Source organism: Pantherophis guttatus, chromosome 10 (assembly GCF_059756535.1).
Source record: "Pantherophis guttatus breed Tessera chromosome 10, ASM5975653v1, whole genome shotgun sequence".
In the NCBI taxonomy this organism is placed as follows: Eukaryota; Metazoa; Chordata; class Lepidosauria; order Squamata; family Colubridae; genus Pantherophis; species Pantherophis guttatus.
The window spans coordinates 20,700,712-20,724,321 of NC_142072.1; the positions used below are offsets into that span (position 1 = coordinate 20,700,712).

General features: G+C 44.3%; 1 protein-coding gene across 2 annotated transcripts in view; it reads left to right on the forward strand.

Annotated features, from left to right (window-relative positions):
- The first annotated feature begins 7,370 nt into the window (after positions 1-7,370).
- The window catches only part of COL8A2 (collagen type VIII alpha 2 chain), a 243,334-nt gene continuing 227,094 nt past the window's right edge, over positions 7,371-23,610 (forward strand). Inside the window, exons 1-2 of one of the 2 annotated variants that reach the window (XM_087876089.1) lie at positions 7,371-7,540; positions 7,933-8,092. The gene's annotated coding sequence lies outside the window, so the exon portion shown is untranslated. The remainder of the gene's footprint in view (positions 7,541-7,932; positions 8,093-23,610) is intronic. The other variant, XM_087876091.1, reaches the window with a different exon arrangement.

Genomic DNA, 23,610 nt, shown 5'->3' on the forward strand with positions numbered 1-23,610 from the left:
AAGAGACTGGTCAGTAAACATCATGCTGGAAGGATTTTCAAGACTTGTGGACTTCAGCTCCCAGAATGGGAAATTCTGAGAGTTGAACTCCACACACCTCAAAAGTTGCCAAAATTGGAACCCCTGTTCTAAAGAGTCAAAGATGGATGAAGAGCATTGTCGGGAGAATTCCTTTATATTTTAGGGTGCCACCAAAAGAAACTTATGGAATTCACACAAGCTTCTAATCCCTCTTTCCGTAGTCTAGAGCAGGGGTCTCCAACCTTGGCAACTTTATTTATTTTATTTATTTATTTTATTTTTTAAATATTTATACCGCCCCCTCTCCCAAAGGACTCGGGGCGGTGAACAGCCAAAATTAAAAACACACAATACAATATATTAAAATACATTAAAATGAAATTAAATTTATCTTTGGCTTCCCCAATTTAAAACCCCTAACCCATAAAATTCCCCAATTAAAAGATTTTTAACCCAGCCCGGCTTGCTGAAATAAAAAAGTCTTCAGGGCCTGGCGGAAGGTCCGGAGGTCCGGGATCAGTCGTATCCCTGGGGGTAGCTCATTCCAGAGGGCGGGTGCCCCCACAGAGAAGGTTCTTCCCCGGGGGATCGCCAGCTGACATTGCCTGACAGACAGCACCCTGAGGAGGCCCTCTCTGTGGGAGCGCGTTGGCCGGTAGGAGCTTATCGGAGGCAGAAGGTGGTCTCGTAAATAACCGGGCCCTAAGCCATGGAGCGCTTTGAAGATGAGAACCAATACCTTGAAGCGCACCCGGAAGACCACTGGAAGCCAATGCAGCTCGCGCAGGAGAGGTGTCATGTGGGAGCGCCATGTCGCCCCCATAAGTACCCGCGCGGCCACATTCTGCACCAGTTGGAGCCTCCGAGTGCTCCTCAAGGGGAGCCCCATGTAGAGAGCGTTGCAGTAGTCCTTTAAGACTTGTGGACTTCAACTCCCAGAATTCCTCAGCCAGCAAAGCTTAAAGTTTCCTCAGCCAGCAAGTCTTAAAGTCGCCAAGGTTGGAGACCCCGGTCTAGAGCTCTCTCTCTGAAACATACCTAAATGTTAGAATCCTCTTTTAGGGGTCATTTTGAGCTTTGAACAGGGCCCAAACTGTAAACACCACCCCTTTGGAATGTCCTCAGTCCCTGAAGGATTAGAGTTCTCTGAACATGGAACCTACCCTTCATTCCCAGGTGTGGCTGTGACCACTTCAGTCTTTGGTCCAGAAGATGCTGTTCGATACCCATTATTGCTCTTATCATCATCCATTTTGGAAATCTTTTATTTAGTAATGTGAACCGGTGTGGTATGGAGGAACTGAAAAGATTCTAGGGATTTTCTTGCAATTAAAAAGTAAGGTTGTATTCAGTGGTGAAATTCAAAAGTTTTCCCTACTGCTTCTGTGGGCATGGCTTGGTGGGGCGTGGCTTGGTCATGTGACCAGGTGGGCATGGCTTGGTGGTCATGTGACTGGGTGAGCGTGGCTGCACAACTGACTCACACACAATGTAAAAGCAGCTGGACCACACAAAATGGCCCCTGCAACAAGCAGGAACCTCACAGACAATCAGGCACAGCTGATTGTCTCATAGCTGATCGGTAGTAAAACAAAAAATGTTTTAAAAAAAGTTTTTAAAAAGTTCCACTTTTTAAAGAATTTTTTAATACCTGTTTGGGCGAACCGGCCCGAACCAGTAGCGTTTCACCCCGGTTGTATTTATTTCAACAGATAAAGATAATTTATCTTTAAATTATGTTATGAATGTTATTCTATTCTATTCTATTCTATTCTATTCTATTCTATTCTATTCTATTCTATTCTATTCTATTCCATTCTATTCTATTCTATTCTATTCTATTCTATTCTATTCTATTCATGTTTAGTCTAGTGAAAAGAAGAACTAGGGGAGATATGATAGCAGGGTTCCAATATTGAGGGGCTACCACAAAGATGAGAGGGGCAAACTATTTTCCAAAGCACCAGAAGGCAAGATGGGAACCAATGGATGGAAATTAATCAAGGAGAGAAGCAATCTAGAACTAAGGAGAAATTTCCAATTGGTGAGAACAATCAACCAATGGAATGGCTTGCCTTCAGAAGTTGTAGGTGCCCCATCCCTGGAGGCTTTCAAAAAGAGCTGGAGAGCCATTTATCTGAAATAGTATAGTATTGTCCTGCTCAGTGGTGGGTTCCCCCGGTTCGGACCGATTCTGTAGAACCGGTAGTAATACCGGCGGGAGGCTCCGCCCACTGACCCTGATGTCATCAGAAGCGATCTGCGCATGCTCAGAAGCAAGTCGCATGCGCGAGTGAAGCGAGCACACGTGCGCGATCCCATTACGAAACAGTAGTAAAGGTAAGTAGAACCCACCCTTGGTCCTGCTTGAGGAGAGGGTTGGACTAGACGACCTCCAAGGTTCCTTCCAACTCTGTAATTCTATGTTCTAAATAACCCGATCTCTGGAGTTTTTAAAAAGAAGGAAAATAAATAAACATTACCTCCCCTCCCAAGCAACAAAATAAAACCCCCCAAATTCCTTAACTATTTTCCTTCCTTTAATTCAGTCAAGATTTTAGGCCTAAAGTAAGGTCTCCAATTTTTGTGTTGAGCTTAATTCCCGGAGAGCTTGGACACATCTATGTAATTTCCTTGGCAAATGTGAGGGCTGGAGTTAGCAAAGCCAGAAACCAAGGACCCAAGTATGGTCCATTACCTTAGCAAGCCACAGATGCCGCCATCCTCATGCTGGGAAATGAGAACCTTTCATTGCCATGAATGTGAGGTTAGCACTTCTGCAATTTGGGTTTTTCTACTCGTACACTCTTAATGTGTTAAATCTGGAGAGTCTTCAATAGCGGAAAGAGCATATACTTTATCTTTTAATTTAATTTTATGATTTCCACTATGTTGACCACTGATTTGATATTTATGTATGTGTCCAGATTTTAAAAATGGTATGTAGTTTTTATAATAATACACTTATGCATTCAATTAGTTAAATTAATGACTGTCGTTTTTTAAAAATAGATTGTGTGCCATTGGGTCTTTGTCAACTCTTAGCAACCACACTTAGATGGATGTTCTCCATGACACTCTATCCCTAAACTACGTTAGTCCTTCAGATCTTCCAATGGTGCCTCCAATCACCATGTAATGGAGTCCACCTACCTTACTACTTGTTGTCCTCTTCATTTTTCCTTTCACCTTTTCCAATATTACACCCTTCTTCAGAAAGCTGGATCTTCTCATAATGTGTCCAAATTGGGACAATTTGAACCTGGTCATTTGTGCCTCGAGTCAGAATTTAGTACAGATAGTCCTTGATTTACAACCAATCTCTTCATGACTGAAGTTATGACAGACCCCCAAAATGTACTTATGACCTGGTTCCAAAGTTCCAATGGCTGTCCCTGTCCCCAGAGCCATGTGATTGTATTTTGGGGTGTGTGGCAACTGGCTTGCTTTTATGGATGTTTGTAGCATCCTGTGGTCACATGTCTTCAATTGATGATGTTTTTACTGAAAATTGGCAGTTCTGAATTTTGGCAAAAACATTTCATAGTGAATAATGGGTTCGCTTAACGACTGCCCCCCCAAAAAAACATGAAATTGAATTGGCCACATGATGACTCACTTTATGATCATCATGTCTTATGACCATAGTGGGCAGCTCCATCATGGCCATAAATCGCGGACAGTCAGTATCATAAACACATGATGTGATTTTATAATCTTTCTGGATGCAGAAACCAAACAAAAAGAAGGACTAGGGGTGATATGATACCAGTGTTCCAATATCTCAGGGGCTGCCACAGAGAAGAGGAGGTCAACCTATTCTCCAAAGCACCTGAGGGCAGGACAAGAAGCAATGGGTGGAAACTAATCAAGGAGAGAAGCAACCTAGAACTAAGGAGAAATTTCCTGACAGAACAATTATTCAGTGGAACAACTTGCCTCCAGAAGTTGTGGGTGCTACAACACTGGAGGTTTTGAAGAAGAGACTGGGCAGCCAATTGTCTGAAATGGTATAGGGCCATGATGGCGAACCTGTGGCACGCGGAGCCATATCTGTGGGCACACAAGCGTTGCCTTAGATCAGCTCCAGCACGCACGCGTGTGCCAGCCACCGGAAGTCAGGAAATAGGCTGTTTCCGGCCTCTGGGGGCAGTGAGGAAGGCAGTTTTCGCCCTCCCCAGGCTCCTAGAAAGCCTCTGGAGCCTGATTTTTCTGATCCGTACAAACATCCCTGGCTTCATCCAGGTATTTGGTGCTGAGACTCCCATCTGCAAAACCTTTGGTCTTAATTTAATTGCATAACATTGGATAAGTGGATCTCTTCCCACCAAGCCCAGAATTAATAGATTTCTAAATCTGAGATGGTCAAAAGCTTCCAGGAAATTTTTAGCAGGGCATGAAAATGAGGATCAAATAGAAAAGTATGGACTTCTCGCATGTTTGATTTAGCTCTTCTCTGGGCTCTTAATTTCCCACCCCCATTTTCCCACATGGCTCGCTTGTGGTTTATTGCTGAGAAAAATGTGATTTTCCTGCCGCAGAATGAGATGCTTGGAGGTTAAAGGCAGCTGCTGGGAAACCTGATTGATGGAGCTATCACCGCCTTGTCCCTTGCTTGGGCTAAAAGTTGGTCACTATTTGTTAGACCAGACAGGATCTTGGGATGATTCTAAGTGGGTTCCCTACGGTCAAAATCTGGAACCAGGTCTGGCCATTTTACCCAAGTTATTAGGTTATGGAAAGGCCTGTGCTCAGCAAAATGGAACAAGCCACAATTCCCACTATTTAATGCAGAATCCTTTTTTTTTGGGAGCAAATCTCTCTAATGCTGGTATCTGGTTATGAAACTTGACAAATCTTGTACTTACTCAGGGAAGCAGAGAAGGAAACGTGTTCTCAAGCCCAGAGAGGGCATATATAGAAAATAGGTGATTCAGTTAGTCCTCAACTTAAGACCACAGTGGAGCAGGGGTGAAATGCTACCGGTTTGCTCTGGTTCGGGCGAACCAGTAGTGATAAAAACTACCGGTTCCTCTGAACCGGTATTTCCGATGATCAGCTGTGCTGCGCGGTTTAGCTTTGCTAGAAAGCAGCTAAATCGCGCGGCACAGCTGATTCCCCCCTTACTGTTCTACTTACCTTCCCAAGCCTCCTTTTGGCGTGTACTGCGCATGCGTGCACAGCACATATTTGGTGCGCACTGCGCATGCACACACAGTTCACGTTTGGTGCGCCCTGTGCATGCACGGCCAGTAAACCGGTAGCAAACCGGTTCAGATTTCACCACGGCAGTGGGAGCCAGAATTTTGCTTGTAGGATATTACAATTATAAGCTGAGGCACCATGTGACCATTTTTACAATGGTCTTACAGTAAGTCATTGCAATTAGGTGACCACGTAATCGCTAAGTGAATTCAAGGTATCCAATGGGTGGCCCATCTTCTGATAGAAGATGGCCAAAAAAGTCGTAAATCATGGTGATGTGTCCATGGGATTCTGCAACCAGTCATAAATGCAAGCCAGTTTCCAAGCCCCCCAAAATGTGATCAGCTGACAATAGGGTTGATGCAGCATTTGTAACTTCAAGAATGGATTGCAAGTAGTTTTTGTTTTTTAAATCTGTCATCATTTAGAAGGGTTGTTAAGCAACTGTAAGTCAAGGACTACCTGTAGTCAAAACCATAAGGATTCTTGGCGGCATCTTAAAGACAAGGTCCACAAAGGTTATACTGTAGATCAGTATTGTTGTGACCTAGGCCCAAGTAGTTATTATCAGACACAATCAGTCCTAAACAAACATATTTTATTAGAACAGCTGAGAATTACTTCATTCTCAGCTTAGTCCAAATTAAGTCCAAAACAAATCCTTCATAAACAGTCCTTCGGCCTTATCACCAACCTTTGTCTTCTTTGGCACCCTGCCAAAGGCTTTTCTTGGCAAAAGTTCAGAAGCAAGAGATGCCGATAAGAAACAAATGTAGCAACGTTGCTTTCCTACAAAGATCCCAAGAGCCGTTGCTGCTCTTTTAAACCTTCTGGAAGGGGCCAATCATCTCCTGGCCTTACTCCCGAGTTGTCATTTTTGCTTTAGCTGCTCTTGCCTTCTGGCAGCTCTTCGCATGCGCGCACTTAGGAACAGGCTCCTCCTGTTCCTCTGCCTCTCTGCTGTCCGCCTCTGGAGACTCCGGAATCCGTGCATCACTCCCAGATGGCCCTGGCCCCATCTCTGACTCTGACGCAGAGCCTTCATCCGGGCCTTCCCCTGACTCCAGGACTGGCCCATGGTCCTCCCCAGCCTCCTCACTGTCCGACTCTGCTGCCAGCCCCGCAGGCTGCTGGCAGACCACAATCAGTATTTCTCAATCTCAACAACTTTAAGATTTATGGACCTCACCTCTCAGAATTCCCTAGCCAGCCTTTTAAAGTTGCTGAAAACTTTAAACAGTGACCTAGCTGGAAGTGGAGAGTTTTCTCTATGCATCTTTATATAAAGTCTGATCTTTGATCCTCAATAAGACTCAGTCCTAATATGGTTTCTTTGGTTCAACCAAAGGTGTTATCTGAACCCATCCTTGGTGATTTGTAACTCATAGATTATAGTTTCCTAGGTTATATAAACCTAGCCAGTCAGATTTCTTGACCAACTATAATTAAGCTATGCAAGCTATGGCTTAACACAGGGGTTCTCAAGCTTGGCAGCTTTAAGACTTGTGGACTTCACCTCCCAGAATTCTGAGAGTTGAAGTCCACAAGTCTTAAAGCTGCCAAGTTTGAAGACCTCTGGATTAACAATGAATAAACTCAAGACAGAGACTTTCTGAAATTAATCCAGAAAGCTTCGTCATGGAGCAGAAGACCGGATCCTGTTGTCCCAAATGCAAACCTGTCGCAACCAGCAGTCCATCAAGACAGCCAGATGACACTTCCATTCGCATGAAGACACTTCAAAGCGATGACACTGCATTTGGCTGGGGTCACCATCCTTTGATGCTGCAACAGAGCACAAGAAACATTGCCCTTGAGTTGCTCGGCGTGCTGGAACCCATTGAGGATGGCCTGGAATACACCCAGTTAATCTTCTTTGTTGCTTTTGAGCACCAGTTCTAAACTTTTGTCTCTCATTCACACACACATGCTTGGCCCTTCTTCCAAATGAGCTCAAGGGAGCTTGTTAGGGCTGAAACCACATCAGAAAGCGATCCAGTCTGGAGCACATGGGGCTCCTCGCAGCTGAGTGCCAAGGGAGGAGACTGCAATGCTCTCTGGTTGAGGGGCGCTACTCCAGCGTTGCTGTGTGCACATGGTTGGCTGGTGTGCCTCTGTACAAATCTGTACCAGCTCGTTCTTCAATGGTTGGATGCGTCCTAGGAAAAGGTTCCTTCCTTTGCAGACTTAGCCAGCTGGAGGTTTTGCAGAGGAAAAGTTGTCCCAATGGAAACAGGATATGGAGGCTGAAGCCAAGCAATCTAGTCAGTTGCCAAATGGGCTTGGAAGGATGGACGTACTTAAGGATGAGGAGGTAATGAGGAACGGAATGCCAGGCTCAAGCAATTTTGAAGAAGAGAGACGAATGGGTCCCATGTCTTGGGCAGCAGGCCTGATGGGAGCCACCATTTTAAATCTCCCCTCTTACCATTCTTTGATAAAGTTCAAAGTTAATTGCGGAGGGATAGCCTTCCCCAACCTGGTGCTCCCAAATATATGGTGATTGCAATGTCCAGAATTTCTAGCAAGCAAGGCCCAAGGAATTCTGGGAATTTGCTTCCAACATATCTTGGAGGGATCAAGTTGCAAAGATTGATGGTGGCCTTATGGTCATATCAATGGCTTACTGAGGACATCTCAAGGATCTTCAAGCTGGTTCTCCAGCCTGGAATAAAGAAGGATAACCAGTTCTTCTTTTTATTATAGGTATTGTTTTATGAGGGATGATGATCTCAAGAAAGAGACCTTCTGAGAAACATCAATGTCCTTTGTCATCATCTTCATCCACATCAATTACGGTGATTATGCTCTCTTGGAATTATGGGAACTGGAGTCCCCCACTTCTGGATGTGCCAAGTTGGTAAAGGTATGTTTGGAAGGACCAAATTTGGTGGACCAATAACGTGCTTGTGTCATGTCTAAATTGAAGAGCTGTTTCCCATTATTTCACTCGCTTGGTAAAGTTTTCAGAATGAATTTAATAAGGTTTTAGATCAGTATTTCTCAACCTTGGCAACTTTAAGATAGCTAGACTTCAATTCTCAGAATCTACCAGCCATCAAGAGGGATTCTGGGAGCTGAAAATCGCCCATCTTAAAGCTGCCAAGAAACGTTTAAAGGGAACATCAACTGCTGTGTGCATATTGTATCTGTGATTGTGTGTGAAGGAGAACATATTTGTGTGGTTGGTGTGCATATGGTCATATTTAGGAAAAATTACAGCAATTGTGCAGAAATCAATCCATTTTGGGGAACAAGGATGGGGGCTCCATTGACTTCTTTCTTGCTTTGCATTTTTGAGGGCACAAATGAAATCTGATGATCCCATCAGGGAGAGCTTTGGTCTTGAAGCCACAGTGGCTAAGTCCTGGTCCTGGGAAGCCAAGCTGAGCAACAGCAGATAAAACATGCCACTGGATGGGTTTTGGAAGTAGAATTTCTGGCCCGAAGCAAATTCTCCCCAAGGGGCTTGAAGGATGACTGTTTTCCTCAGTAAATTATTAGTTTGCATTGGTTGCTTCATATCAGGCAGTGTTCTAGAATCTTAAGAATTATTGGGGATTATTTTCATTCTAAACCACAAACTAAAACAAGATGCAGCAGCACAATTGGCAAAGATCTTTGGTAGGAACTGAAGCCTGGTTCCTAACGTGTTTTGAGAATGAGCTACTATTTATTTTTATTAGATTTATAGAGCTGCCCATCTCACAGAAAATGACACTGGGTGACAATCCAGGAAAAATAATAAATAAGAATAGAATAGATTTTTTTTTTAATGGGCCAAGTGTGATTGCACACACAAGAAATTTGCCTTGGTGTGTATGCTCTCAGTGTACATAAAAGAAAAGATACGTTCATCAAGAATCATAAGGTACAACACTTAATGATAGTCATAGGGTACAAATAAGCAATCAGGAAACAATATCAATATAAATCGTAAGAATACAAGGAACAAAATTACAGTCATACAGTCATAAGTGGAAGGAGATGAGTGATAGGAACGATGAGAAGACTAATAGTAATGTAGACAGTGAATAATTTGACAGTGTTGAGGGAATTATTTGTTTAGCAGAGTGATGGCGTTCGGGAAAAAACTGTCCTTGTGTCCAGTTGTTCTGGTGTGCAGTGCTCTATAGCGTCATTTTTGAGAGTAGGAGTTGAAACAGTTTATGTCCAGGATGCGAGGGGTCTGTAAATATTTTCACAGCCCTCTTTTTGACTCGTGCAGTATACAATACAGCAGACAATCATTTCATTAAAATCATTATGTAATAATTATTGACAGGAATTAAACATTATACAGTAACAGCAAAACATGGGAAAGGAGAATAATGCAGTGGCAGAATAATAATACAGTTTATTACATAAGACCTTAAAGTTACGAATGTAACACAAGTCAGTGCACGGATATGGATTGTGGGATCCTTGGTGCTTTCTGAATTTGGTCGCTTTCTTGCAGACGCTTCATTACTCAAATATGTAGCATCCGGCATTGATGATGTTCCCTAGTTGGGTAATTAAATGTCTGCAAGGAAAAAACTATGCTCAGAGAGCACCAAGGATCCCACAGTTCAACTCTGAGTTACAAATATTCTCTTCTATAGATACAGATTATGACTTTCCAGTAGAGGGTCCTTTGTTAAGGGCCATGTATCTTCTCTCATTGAAAGAGCAGAAGAAACTCCTAGTTTCTTCTGCTTGGATCCATCAGCCAACTCCTGGTTATAATGTTTGGTTCAGGGGTGGGTTCTAAATTTTTTTACTACTGGTTCTGTGGGTGTGGCTTATTTTTTGGACGTGGCTTATGGGGGGATAATGGGACTGGGTGGGCGTGGCCAACTTTTTTTTTTAACTTTTAAAAACATTTTTTCTACAACCTTAAGAGGTTGGCAAAAAAAATGGTTTTTGAAACCTCTGATGATCAGGCAACTCAGCTGGGATCGCCAGAGGCTTTTAAAGGCATTTTTTTTTTGGTAGAAAAAATGCTTTTAAAAGCCTCTGACGATCCCAGCTGAGCCGCACAATCATCAGAGGCTTTTTTTTTTTTTTTACTTTTAAAAGCATTTTTCCGGCCGAAGAGGTTGTAGAAAAAATGCTTTTAAAAGTTAAAAAAAAAAAAAAAAGCCTCTGATGAGGTGGGCAGGATAAGTGAGTGGCGACCGGGCCGGGAACCGGTTCGGGGGCGTGACCAGCTAATGTTATTACCGGTTGTCCGAACTAGTACACATTTTTACTACCGGTTCTTGTGAACCGGTGCAAACTGGGAGCAACCCACCACTGGTTTCGTTGATCAGGTTTTTGAAAGTCTTACTTTTTTTTTTTTTTTTAACTTTTATCTACCTGCTTGATGGAAATCTCTGTATCCTGTATAAGAAATATCACAATGACAGCCATAACCATGTGATCAAAGCTTTCCTTTCCTTTTTTTTTTTTACCCTCTCCTTTATGCTAAATTACGTTCAGAGGATCGTCCTTCTGACCACGTCAGGAAAGGAACAAATTAAAGAATAATTAAATCTATTTTTGAACTATCAGTGCAGTAAGTTTTACCTCTTACAGGTCTAGTTATACAGTACTCTATAATAGTATTTCTCAATCTCAGCAGCTTTTAAGACGGGGTGAACTTCAATTCCCAGAATCTCCCACTGGACACACTGCCTGGGGAATTCTGGGAGTTGAAGTCCAGCCATTTTAAAGCTGCTGAAATGGGGAGGGGGGGAAGGAAATGCTGATTTGTAATATAATAGGGTGCATGGCAATATTTGGAGTGTGTGTGTGTTGCAGTTAAGTGTGCTGGTTACTCTTCCCCCCACCCCATGAACTCTTAGGTATGTTTTAAACTCCTCTTTGAAGCACAGCTGCATGAAATATGGCTTGCACAGAGACAATCTATTCATTGTCTTTATTTATTAGTCTTTTTAAAATATATACAGTATATACTTGGGAATCCAAAGGAGGCTTTTGGTTCAGAGCTGCTGCGTCTGGATTCTGAGCTCCTCCAAAGCTGGAGTTAATTAGCATCAAGGTTGAAAAAGCGATTGTATGCCGCTCACTTTCTTTGTGTGCGTTGATGCTAGGGCAAGCTTTGATGCAAGGGGCCGGGGGAGCAGGATAACAGCAGAAGAAGGAAGCCTTGGGAAAAAAATGTTCCCATCGGCTTGGAGAAAACAAAACCATCCTGATGATTGGAGTCAGCAAAAAATGGGAGGGTTTGATCTTTTCCTGCCTAGGTCAACAGAGTGGTCAGTGCCTGGAATGCACTACCTGACTCTGTAGTTTCTTCCCCAGACTCCCCAAAACTTTAACCTTAAACTGTCTACTGTTGACCTGACCCCATTCCTAAGAGGTCTGTAAGGGGTGTGCATAAGTGCACCAGCGTGCCTACCGTCCCTGTCTTAATATTCCTATTTGCTTACTCTTTTCTTACTTACTTTTCTTACTTTTTTTTTTTACTTATTTTTCTTACTTTTTCTTACTTTTACCTGTTATCTTATATATGCTTGACAAATAAACTTATGATTATGATCAGGGGTGGATTCTAAATTTTTTTACTACTGGTTCTGTGGGTGTGGCTTATTTTGTGGGCATGGCTTGATGGTCATGTGACAATTATTTAGGATTTAGCAGAGGTACTGGTCCACCAGATTTTTAACTGCTTGCAGAGCTGTACTGGTCTACCCATTTGTTTTCGGAGCGTTCCGGTCTACCTATTTGTTTTTGGAGCGCACTGGTCTACCACCACACTGCCTTTTAACACTGATCAGCTGTAGGGCGGCCCTTTGAAGCCCCATGGCAAGAGTTTAAACAGTTTTTTTCCCTTCTAGCCATCAGCTGGGACTCAGGAGGCAGCAATAGATTGGGGGTGGGGCCAAATAAAAGGTAAGAATAACGCAGGGGGTGGGGGGGCACGGGGAGGAAGAACCAGTTTGGTGTATATCATATCGTCACCACTAGCAGCTTGGGAGAACCGGGCCGAACCGGGATGAACCCACCACTGATTATGATATATTTCCAAGCGGGTGAATCTGTTAGGAACCTGAAATACGTCTTCCAAATCCTTGTGCTCCCTTTTCAAATTGAGGGAAGATGATCTTATCTTGTGCTGTGCTGTGCTGTCCTAGAAATGTATTTGCCACCCATCTTGTATCCAACAATCAGTTCATCCAGGGAATATTCTTTGCTGTAGTCAAAGCTTCCCACCCTGATCTGCCCTACAGAGCTTTCACAAGGGAGCTACTAAATATTGAGACACACAGAGACTGTGCACCCTTTAATGATCAGAAGTTCAACAGAGGTAGTTTTTGACTTATAGCTAGGGGTGAAATCCAGCAGGTTCTGACAGGTTCTGGAGAACTGGTAGCAGAAATTTTGAGTAGTTTGGAGAACTGGCAAATATCACCTCTGGCTGGCCCCAGAGTGCGGCGGGAATGGAAATTTTGTAGTATCTTTCCCCTGGAGTGGGGTGGGAATGGAGATTTTGCAGTATCCGTCCCCCAGGAGTGGGGTGGGAATGGAGATTTTGCAGTATCCTTCCCCAGGAGTGGGGAGGGAATGGAGATTTTGCAATATCCTGCAAAATGCTTGTTTGTGCACATGCTTATCTCGTGGCAACTTGGATGGTGCAGGAGAACATGCCACCTCCGGTTGCCCCGTCCTCCCCTCCAAAAATTTTGCTAAGGTATTTCTTCTCCCCTTTTCCTGGTTCAGCCTTTACCTCTCTTTGCGTGCAAAGAAGGAAGCGGTGTGTGCGTTTCCCCCCCCCCCTCCAGGGGCTCCTTACCATCTGTGCAAACAAGCAGCTTGTGAATTCTCCCAGTTCACACGCGCATCCCTGGGCGAACTTCGGCTGGAAAGCAGGGCTCCCGGATCCTCTGCTGTAGTGGCTTGTTGCGGCCTCGTAAATCATCCTGGCCTCCTTCCGGGCTCCATTCTACATACAAGCCCTCACCGCAAGAAACCTGGAGGACTTCAGCTTCTGTTATTGTAGCCTATGATGGGGAGGGAGGGCTTTTTTGGCTCAGCGCAGGGAAATGATAAACGGAGAAGCACTTTTTAAAGATAGGATTCTAGTGGGGACACACGGCAGGGTAGACAGTCCAGATACATTCTTCAATACAATCAGAATAGAGCTGGAATGGACCTTGGAGGTCTTTTACTCCAGCTCCCTGCTCAAGCAGAAGATCCTATACTACGGTATTTCAGACAAGTGACTGTCCAGTCTCTTCTTAAACACCTCCAGTGATGAAGCACCTACAACTTCAGAAGGTGAGCTGTTCCATTGGTTAATTCTTCTCTCTGTTAGGAAGTTTCTCCTTAATTCCAGGTTGCTTCTCTCCAGGGGTGAAATGCTCGGACCAGATCGCCCGATCCAGTAGTGATGGTGGCGGATGGTTTGGAGAACCGGTAGCAAAAATCCCTGCCCCCCCCATGCCCAGCTGAGCCGCACGATCATCAGAGGTTGTTTGTTTTACTTTTAAAAGCCTTTTTTCTACAACCTCTTCGGCCGAAAAAATGCTTTTAAAAGTAAAAAAACAAAAGCCTCTGATGATTGCACGGCTCAGCTGGGATTGTCAGAGCCTTTTAAAAGCATTTTTTCTACAACCTCTTCAGCCGAAGAGGTTGTAGAAAAAAAAATGCTTTTAAAAGCCTCTGACGATCCCAGCTGAGTTGCCTGATCGTCAGAGGCTTTTCAAAGCATTTTTTCCTGCAACCTGAAGAGGTTGTAGAAAAAATGCTTTTAAAAGTTAAAAAAAAAAGTTGGCCATGCCCACCCAGTCACATTACCCCCACCCCCACCAAGCCACAGCCACAGAACTGGTAGTAACAAATTTTACATTTCACCACTGCTTCTCTCTTCCTGTAGTTTTCATTGCTTCTTGCCTTGCCTTCTGGTGCTTTGGAAACTAAGTTGAAACCCCCCCCCCACTCTCCTCTTTCTGGTAGCTCCTCCTGGTTGTCAGCTCATTGTTCTGCTGACTTTTCTTAAGAGAGAGACTTGATGCTTAGTTGGAGCAGTTGGAGCAGAGATGTCTGCAGGGTGTGGTCGAAAAAGTCAAAATAGTGGTCACAACAATACAATCAAAGCTTTGCCCATTTTTTTCCTCTGGGGAGAATTCTGATTCAGAGGCAAAGACTTATCAAAGTAGGTTTGTCATATTTCTCACCTGCCTTCCAGTGGTGGAATTCAATTTTTTTTTCTACTGATTCTGTGGGCGTGGCTTGGTCGGCATGGTGTGGCTTGGTGGGCGTGGCAGGGGAAGGATACTGCAAATCTCCATTCCCTCCCCACTCTGGGGCCAGCCAGTGGTGGTACTTTCCAGTTCTCAACTACTCAACTACTCAAAATTTCCGCTACCGGTTCTCCAGAAACTGTCAGAACCTGCTGAATAGCACCCCTGCTGCCTTCCCTTCAAAAGAACAAGTTTCCTACATATCCCTCCTTCCTTCATTTATCCTGTTAAGCAGGGAACCAAGTTTGGCTCGGCACGAACAAAGAGGCAGAGTCCATTAAAACCTGAGATATTCCTGTTGGGGATTTTACCAGAAAATTATAGTAAAGAAAATGTATATTTGATTATTCATGTAATAACTGCAGCTAGAATTGTATTTGCACAAAATTGGAAAGGTGAAGAGATTCCTGCAGATGATGAATTCAATAATCCGGGTTAACTGCGTTCTGCAGTCTCAATCAACATTTAATAGGCTGCTTTTGTGACACGAAGCTACATTAACCCAAAGCAACAGACGTACCTTGAGCTACCCTCCCTCTCGGTGCAGACACAACTCAAGGATGCTCAGGGCGATGGATACTTGGAAAGCCATTTAAGACCAGCTCATAGGATCAAAGTCAATTATTAACAGGGAAGGTAGCTGAATTTCTCTCTGGTACCATAAAAGGCCCATTGGGAAAGTTGGAAGTGGTCCGTCTGCTGTTGCTGTTTTCAGCAACAAAGTTATTTCTTGGGGGTTTAAAAACAACCCAGATGCCTAATTTTGCTACTGGCTCCAGATGCTCATTAAGCTCCCAGCAAAGATTGCCATTAGTTCGTCCTCCATTTGGGAGAAAAATGCTTGTTTGTTTCAGATGCAGGGCCAGGTCCTGCTTTGCAGATGTTAGGCTCTGAATTAAAAATGGGAAGGCTCTGCCTTCTTTTTAAAGGAATTTTGGTCCCAGAAGCCTCAGACGTGCAAAATCTTGAAATTTCCAATCTAGGATTAAGAGCAGTGAGACATCAGCCATGCAAGAAGCAATTGTCTTGTTTACAGGGGATTAAATTTTATTTAATTTATAGCAGTTATTTTTAAATTTGCATCCACATATATAAATTAGTGAATGCAGATGTTATTCAAACTTGTGATTCCTTCCTTCCTTCCTTCCTTCCTTCCTTCCTTCCTTCCTTCCTTCCTTCCTTCCATCCATCCATCCATCCATCCATCCATCCATCTATCCACCTCAGAGTTATACACTATCCACTCCTCATTTAGTGACTGCCTTATTTAGCAACTGCTTGCAGCTATGAGTGATGAAAAAGTCATGTTGCAATCCATCCTCACTGTATAACCTTTGCAGGTACAGAGAGCAAAGGAAGATCATAAGCACAGTTGGGGTTTCACCTTGGGACCGTTTCACATAATAACCAAGTTGCCAGTCCCAATTGTAATCACTAAATAAGGACTAGCCGTATTCTGAATCAAATTTGATTGGAATTGGCTTTGCTTTGAATGATCAACTAGCCATAAACACCTGGGCCCATTCAACATATTATGCTACAAAGCAAGCCTGTTGTGTCAACACAACCATTGTGTATATTGAATGTATGCATATAGTGTGTATATATCAGAGGTGGGTTTCAGCAGGTTCTGACCAGTTCTGGAGAACCGGTAGTGGAAATTTTGAGTAGTTCGGAGAACTGGTAGTAAAAATTCTGACTGGCCCCACCTCCATCTATTCTCTGCCTCCCAAGTCCCAGCTGATTGGGAGGAAATGGGGATTTTGCAACAACCTTCCCCTGGAGTGGGGTGGGAATGGAGATTTTGCAGTAACCTTCCCCTGCCATGCCCACCAAGCCACGGCCACCAAGCCATGCCATGCCCACCAAGCCACACCCACAGAACCGGTAGTAAAAAAATTTGAAACCCACCACTGGTATATATACCATATTTTTTGGGAGTATAAGACGCACCGGAGTATAAGACGCAGCTTAGCTTTTGGGGAGGAAAATAGGAAAAAAAAAAAATCTGCCTAGCAGGTATTCATCTGGCTAGCGTCCTTAGTCTGGTCAGCTTCAGCACATTAGTTTGCTGGTTTTTATCCCCTGCTTGGGGATAAAAAACAGCTTCTAAGGCACAGCTGATCTTTGGAGAGAGAAGCGATGAGAAAAGCAGGCAAAGCACGGAGATCGCTTCACTCGCTAGCGCCTCCTTAGAGCTGAAAAAAAGCTTCGAAAAAGCTACGTTCGGAGTGGAAGACACACCCAGATTTTCAGCCTCTTTTAGAGGGAAAAAAGTGCGGCTTATACTCTGAAAAATACGGTATGTCTTTGTTCAAATGCATTCTTTGGCAAAATGATTGGGGAAATTTGCTCCTTTTTGGGGGGAGGGAAGCGCTGTGCGCCGCTGCTTTCTGGGGCTTGCAGATGGATTTGAGAGAAAACACAGCTTTTTCTGCACGTGAAGCACCACGCAGCAACAGGGAGAGAGTGCAGAGCAACCGATGGCCGGAAGGAATGGAATGGACAGACTCAGCTGCACAGCCTCTCTATTCTCCAGCCAGCAATCAAAATCCAGATTTACTGCATCCAGCTCAAGATGTTTTAAGAATGGGTGGAGAGAGGTTCCCCTGGGTATGCGATTTATTTACAACGTGCCGGGGACTGAATTTATTTCCAGTCTTGCTGTCTGTCAGTGGGCAAACTGGGTCAGGCAGGGAAATCCTGGTGAGCTTCAGAAGCCCCTGAAAAGCTCCACAGTGAGGTGTGAGGGGGTCCTTGGTGCTATCAGAGCTTGGTTGCTCTTTCTTGCAGACATCTCATTACTCAACTAGGTAGCATCATCAGTGCTAGTAAGGAATGGGGTTTGTTCTCGCTTTATATTCTAATGGCTTTGTTGTGGATTTAATAAGACCAACACAACTTTTCAGGGTTAATCAGAGACAATGTATATTGCGCAATAGGTTCAAAGCTCTGTACATGAAGCGTTGAACAAAGACAAAAATTAGGTACAATGGTTTTTATACCCTTCTAGACAAAGGATTCTGTTAACTCAGCAGTTTATGTGATCATATACAATTGTCATATTTAATTGACACTTCCCAATTACCGTTTCATTTTATTCTTTGCCAACAGTCATAATTCTTTTAGCCAATTACTGAAGCATAGATTCAAATTATCTCTTGTTAATATTACATGTGGTCATACTTTATCTCTTTAACCTTCATACTGTATATCACCAAATGTCTCTTATCTCTGACAACTGAGGGGCCCCTTTGTGAATGTTTCTACTTCAAAGGAATACTCTCTTTCAACTGGAGATAATTGGCTTCCCTCAAACAAGTACATTTCCTTTCTTACAAATAAAGAGGGCCCTTCAGTGATCATCCAGCTGGATCCGCATTTACCTACCTACATTAGCTTGCCCTACCAGTGTTGGTGGGGGTGATCTTAGAGATTCTTTGGTTTGGCTGTTTACTGTCAGTGTGTCAATTTGGCAGTTCCTTGATTGGGGTATTGTTTACTTCTTGATGGTCTGATGTTAATCTTGGAGTTAACCTCCCCTCATCTGAGTGCCGATTGTCACCCCAATACTGACAGGTCAAGCCACTAGAACAGGGGTCTGCAACCTTAAACACGTAAAGAGCCATTTGGACCCATTTCCCACAGAAAAGAAAACACCGGGAGCCACAAAACCTTTCCCGTGCCTATGTTTGCTTATGTACTGGTTTCTTGTAGTCTAAACATTGTTCTGAGGATGATGGACGGTTCAGAAATTCAAAATATAAAATATATATCCACGGACAACAAATAGAGAAGGTGGAATAAATCAGAGAAAGGGATGCCATTGTTTTAGTCAGAGATAAGACTGTTTCCTACCTCTATTTATTGGCAGAAAATGGGGCCAGCCAGGTATGTGATCTCAGGGCTAGAAGGGAAGGATATACCTAGCATTATAATTTGAGGACAAGGAGCCAATTGAGAGCAATTGGGCAAGAATGCAATAAAAGGAAATACTATCACTCTAATTGAGCCTTTCTTCTGAAACTTTTCTTTTCTTGGATTTATCCATGGTTGGCCTACCGGGGATTGAAAAGCTCAATAAATCGCGTGCTGGCGGATGTCGCACATTGACGGTTGTGAAGCATATTTTGAGTGACAGGGAGCCTCAGCAGAGGGGGGAAAGAGCCACATGCGGCTCCAGAGCTGCAGGTTGCTGACTCCTGCCCTAGAATATAAACTGGAAGCAAACCTCATTTCGTATGGCATTGATGATGTTACCTAGTTGGGTAATGAAATGTCTGCAAGAAAACAACCAAGTTCAGAGAGCACCAAGGACCCCTCATGTTAACCTTGAGTTAAAAATATTCTCCTTTAATGGTGGGGTATAATGGGATGAGGTAAGGCAGGAGGCAGTGATGAAAATGGGCCCGAACCACCCTTACCATAACTGCTTTCTAAGACCAAGAATATTCTTTCCCGTCTCAAAATGTCTGTGATGTTTACATTTCTGCAGCATCTAGGGAGACTTCGTGGGTTCCTTTGTTTAATAATTCATTATAATAATAATTAATAATCTGCCCTCCTTCTCCCCCCACTTCCTTCCCATGAGACGTCAAAGACACATGGACTGAAATAACGTATCTTCCCTCAGGGTGCTTTCTTCCCATGTGGTTCTTCAGGACTGGGTTGAATTGGGTAAGATTAGTCAAGCAGAGAAGATGGATGTTTTCCAGATCACTTCACACATCTTGCTTTTAGGGGGACTCTAGGACTTCTGCTTTTCCCCTTTGTGGTTGCCAAAGCATCGTCTGAACGTGTAGAGAAGCATCTCGGCTTTCCAATCCATTCATGTGGGCAGGCCACATGAAGAATGTGTGGACTTCAACTCCCAGAGTGCCCCAGAGCGGAATTCTGGGGCTTGAAGTCCATACATCTTCAAGCGGCCCACATAGAGAAACACTGTTGTAGAGAATTGCTGAGGGAAAATCTCAACTCTTTTTTCCATGCCTCTTTCAACCACCAGACATGAAGTGTTAATTGGCACTCCGTAGCATAAATTTTGGAGGCACACGGTGGCTCACTGGCGAAGACGCTGAGCTTGTCGATCGAAAGGTCGGCAGTTCAGCGGTTCGAATCCCTAGTGCCGCGTAACAGGCTGAGCTCCCGTTACTTGTCCCAGCTTCTGCCAACCTAGCAGTTCGAAAGCACGTAAAAAAAAAATGCAAGTAGAAAAATAGGGACCACCTTTGGTGGGAAGGTAACAGCGTTCCGTGGACCTTTGGCGTTGAGTCCTGCCGGCCACACATGATCACGGAGACGTCTTCAGACAGCGCTGGCTCTTCGGCTTCGAAACAGAGATGAGCACTGCCCCCTAGAGTTGGGAACGACTAGCATATTTGTGTGAGTGGAACCTTTACCTTAGCATAAATTTATAATTGCCACCGGCATCTATTCAGAAGTACACTTATTTCGGTGTTTATATGTGGTGCGTGCATGTGTGTACGAGAGCTAGAAGGAGAGAGAGAAAAATAATATTTGAACACAGCTCAAATAAGCAGGTGCTTTGGTTTAACAGCGCTTAATGCATTGTAACTCCAGGTCACAGTAGGTCACACGCTGGGAATTGCGAGAGACGAAGCTTGTAATTCCTCTGCATCTGTTCTTAGAGCCACGTTTGAACCCCTGCCAGGTATTTTGAGATCAATGTGATTTTGAGAATCCAGAGAGAGAAAGAGAGAGAGAGACACATATTTAGAATCTATGCTGTGAGAGCCAGACCATCAAATAGCAACAACATGCTTTGGAAACTTAAGATTTGTAGTTTAATATTCCCCATCTCCATTTAAAAGTGGCAGGGTTGGGACTGATGCATCTTTTCTGAGATTTTAGAGTTAACAGAATAATGGAGTTGGAAGGGACTTTGGAGGTCTTCTAGTCCATCCCCCTGTTCAAGTAGGGGACCCTATACCAGTGATGGGTAACCCTTTCTGGACCGAGTGTCCAAAACACATGCAAAATGCAATGTGCGTGCGCCTCCTGCACATGCACCCTGCCCCCGCACACGCCAGAGGTGGTATTCAGCAGGTTCTGACCAGTTCTGGAGAACCGGTAGCGGAAATTTTGAGTAGTTCGGAGAACCGGTAAATACCACCTCTGACTGGCCCCACCCCCATCTATTCTCTGCCTCCCAAGTCCCAGCTGATCGGGAGGAAATGGGGATTTTGCAGTAATCTTCCCCTGGAATGGGGAGGGAATGGGGACTTTATAGTATCCTTCCCCTGCCACGCCCACCAAGCCACACCCACTAAACCATGCCACGCCCACCAAGTCACACCCACAGAACGAGTAGTAAAAAAAATTGAATCCCACTACTGGTATGCACCCTACCCCCGCGAATGTGCTGCAGAGACCTGACAAACACTGGCTGGCGGGAGGCATGTGTGCATGCGCGGCGGAACTGAGCTGGGGCAATGGCTCACGTGCCCACAGAGAGGCCACCTGTGGGACGTGTGCCATAAGTTCGCTATCATGGCCCTATACCATTTCAGACAATTGGCTGCCCAGTCTCTTCTTAAAAACCTCCAGTGATGGAGCACCCACAACTTCTGGAGGCAAGTCGTTCCACCGATTGATTGATTGGTCTGTCAGGAAATTCCTCCTTATTTCTAGGTTGCTTCTCACCTTGATTAGTTTCCATCCATTGCTTCTTGTCCTACATTCAGATGCTTTGGAGAATAGCTTGACTCCAGGGGTGGGTTCTACTTACCTTTACTACTGGTTCGCAATGGGACCGCTTGTGCATGCGCAGAAGCGTCCTGATGATGTCGGGGCTGGTGGGCGGAGCCTCCCACCGGTTTTACTATCGGTCCAAACCGGGGGCAACCCACCATTGGGTGACCCCCCCCCCTGTCTTCTTTGGGGCAATCCCTTAGACCGCATGATTCACTTAACTGCAGTGATTTGCTGAACACTTGTGGCAACAAAGGGCATAAAAGCACCCCGAGGGGACACATGTGTCTCACTTAACAACTGCCTTGCTTAGCAATGAAAAATTTTGGACTCAATTGTGGTCCTAAGTTGAGGACGACCTGTATAGGCAGCTTGAAGCTTCAAGCCGCACAATGACTTCCTGTGGGGATCACACTGGCTGGTGAGGTCAAAGCACAGCTCAGACTCAGCAGACACAAAAGGAAGAGAGGTTAAACCGGGTTAAAGCAGAGGGAAGGGGATGTCTTGCACACCGCTTCCTATCAGTTTCCTCTTGATTGTGCCAAGTCTCTTTCAAGCCAACATCGGACAGCTTCATTCCTGAAGAATCCAACATGTGCGCAAGCAACAACGCTTTTGCTCCATCCTGCTGAATTTCTCTCGTTTCATTCCGCTGTTGTTTTTTGTATGGAAAGGTCTAGCAAGAAGGGAATCTTCCAATTCCTTCCTAACCAGCTGCTTTTGTAGAGTGGGAGGGAAGGGGAGCTGGAAAGGGGATTCGTTACGGGGCCTTTGATTGCACAGTACCGGAAATCTTCCGACGTCTGGGGGAAAAGATGCAACCTCTGAGCCGTCCAACCTTCTCTAGTCTCGAGCATCGGAGCAGCATTTCTGGAACAAATGACAAACCATTGATGAGTTGTCCAACGGCCAATGATTGCAATGCCTCAGGATTGAGTATTTGTTGACTGATTTATTTCCCTTGTTGCCTGGGGAAGCCACTCATTAGGGACCTGGGATGAAGCTACAATAACCCTATTAAGAAGAGTCTGCCAGTTGAGGTACTCATTGGCAACCAAGTGAGAAGGCCAGAGGGTTTCTTGGCTTGTTTAGAACAGAAGACGACAATCTTTCCCAGGGCACCTTTGGAATTGTTGGAAGGAAGGTTAAAAGGTATCACTATTGCCACCAAAAGAGTTCCTATGGGTGAGGCATATAGTTTGTTTATTTAACAGAATAACAGAATTTGAAGGGACCTTGGAGGTCTTCTAGTCCAACCCCCTGCTTATGCAGGAAACCCTACACCACTTCAGACAAATGGTTATCCATTTAATCGGTTGGACTATTGTAATGCTCTCTACATGGGGCTCCCCTTGAAGAGCACTCGGAGGCTCCAGCTGGTCCAGAATGCGGCCGCGCGGGTGGTTATGGGCGCAACCCGTTATGCCCATGTGACACCCCTCCTGCGCGAGCTGCACTGGCTCCCGGTGGTCTTCCGGGTGCGATTCAAGGTGTTGGTTACCACCTTTAAAGCGCTCCATGGCATAGGACCCGGGTACCTCCGAGACCGTCTTCTGCCACCAATAGCCTCCCACCGGCCAGTTCCCTCCCACAGAGAGGGCCTCCTCAGGGTGCCATCAGCCAAGTTATGTCGGCTGGCGACGCCCAGGGGGAGGGCCTTCTCTGTGGGAGCCCCAGCCCTGTGGAATGAACTGCCCCCGGAAATTCGTAAGATGTCCGACCTCCGGGTGTTTCGCTGCGCATTGAAGACCCTGTTGTTCCGCCAGGCCGGACTATCAACACAATAGTTTTAAATTGGGGTATTTAAATTTATTGGGGTTTTAAATTTGAGCCACTTATTTAATTATTTTAAATTTTATATCATTGTTTTGTCTGTGTTTTTAAATAGGCTGTACACCGCCCTGAGTCCTTCGGGAGAAGGGCGGTATAGAAATAAATTATTATTATTATTATTGTTATTATTATTATTATTATTATTATTATTATTATTATTATTATTATTATTATTATTATCCAACATCTTCTTAAAAACTTCCAGTGTTGGAGCATTCACAACTTCTGCAGGCAAGTTGTTCCACTGATTAATTGTTCTGACGGTCAGGAAATTTCTAGGTTGCTTCTCTCCTTGATTAGTTTCCATCCATTGCTTCTTGTTTATTTATATCCCACTTTTATCATTTTTACAAATACAATGGTACCTCGGTACTCATCTTTAATTGGTTCCAGGAAGTGTGATGAGTACCAAACACATTTTTCCCATAAGGAATGATGTAGTGAGTCACAAGGCAGCCAACACTGACAATTTCCAGCTTGTGTGTTGAGTACCGAACAAACAATGAGTACTGGGACAAATGCATTGAGTTTCAAAGCATTGATGAGTTTCAAAGCAATTGAGTACCAAAGTACCACTGAAGCTCAAGGCGGCAAACATATCCAACACACC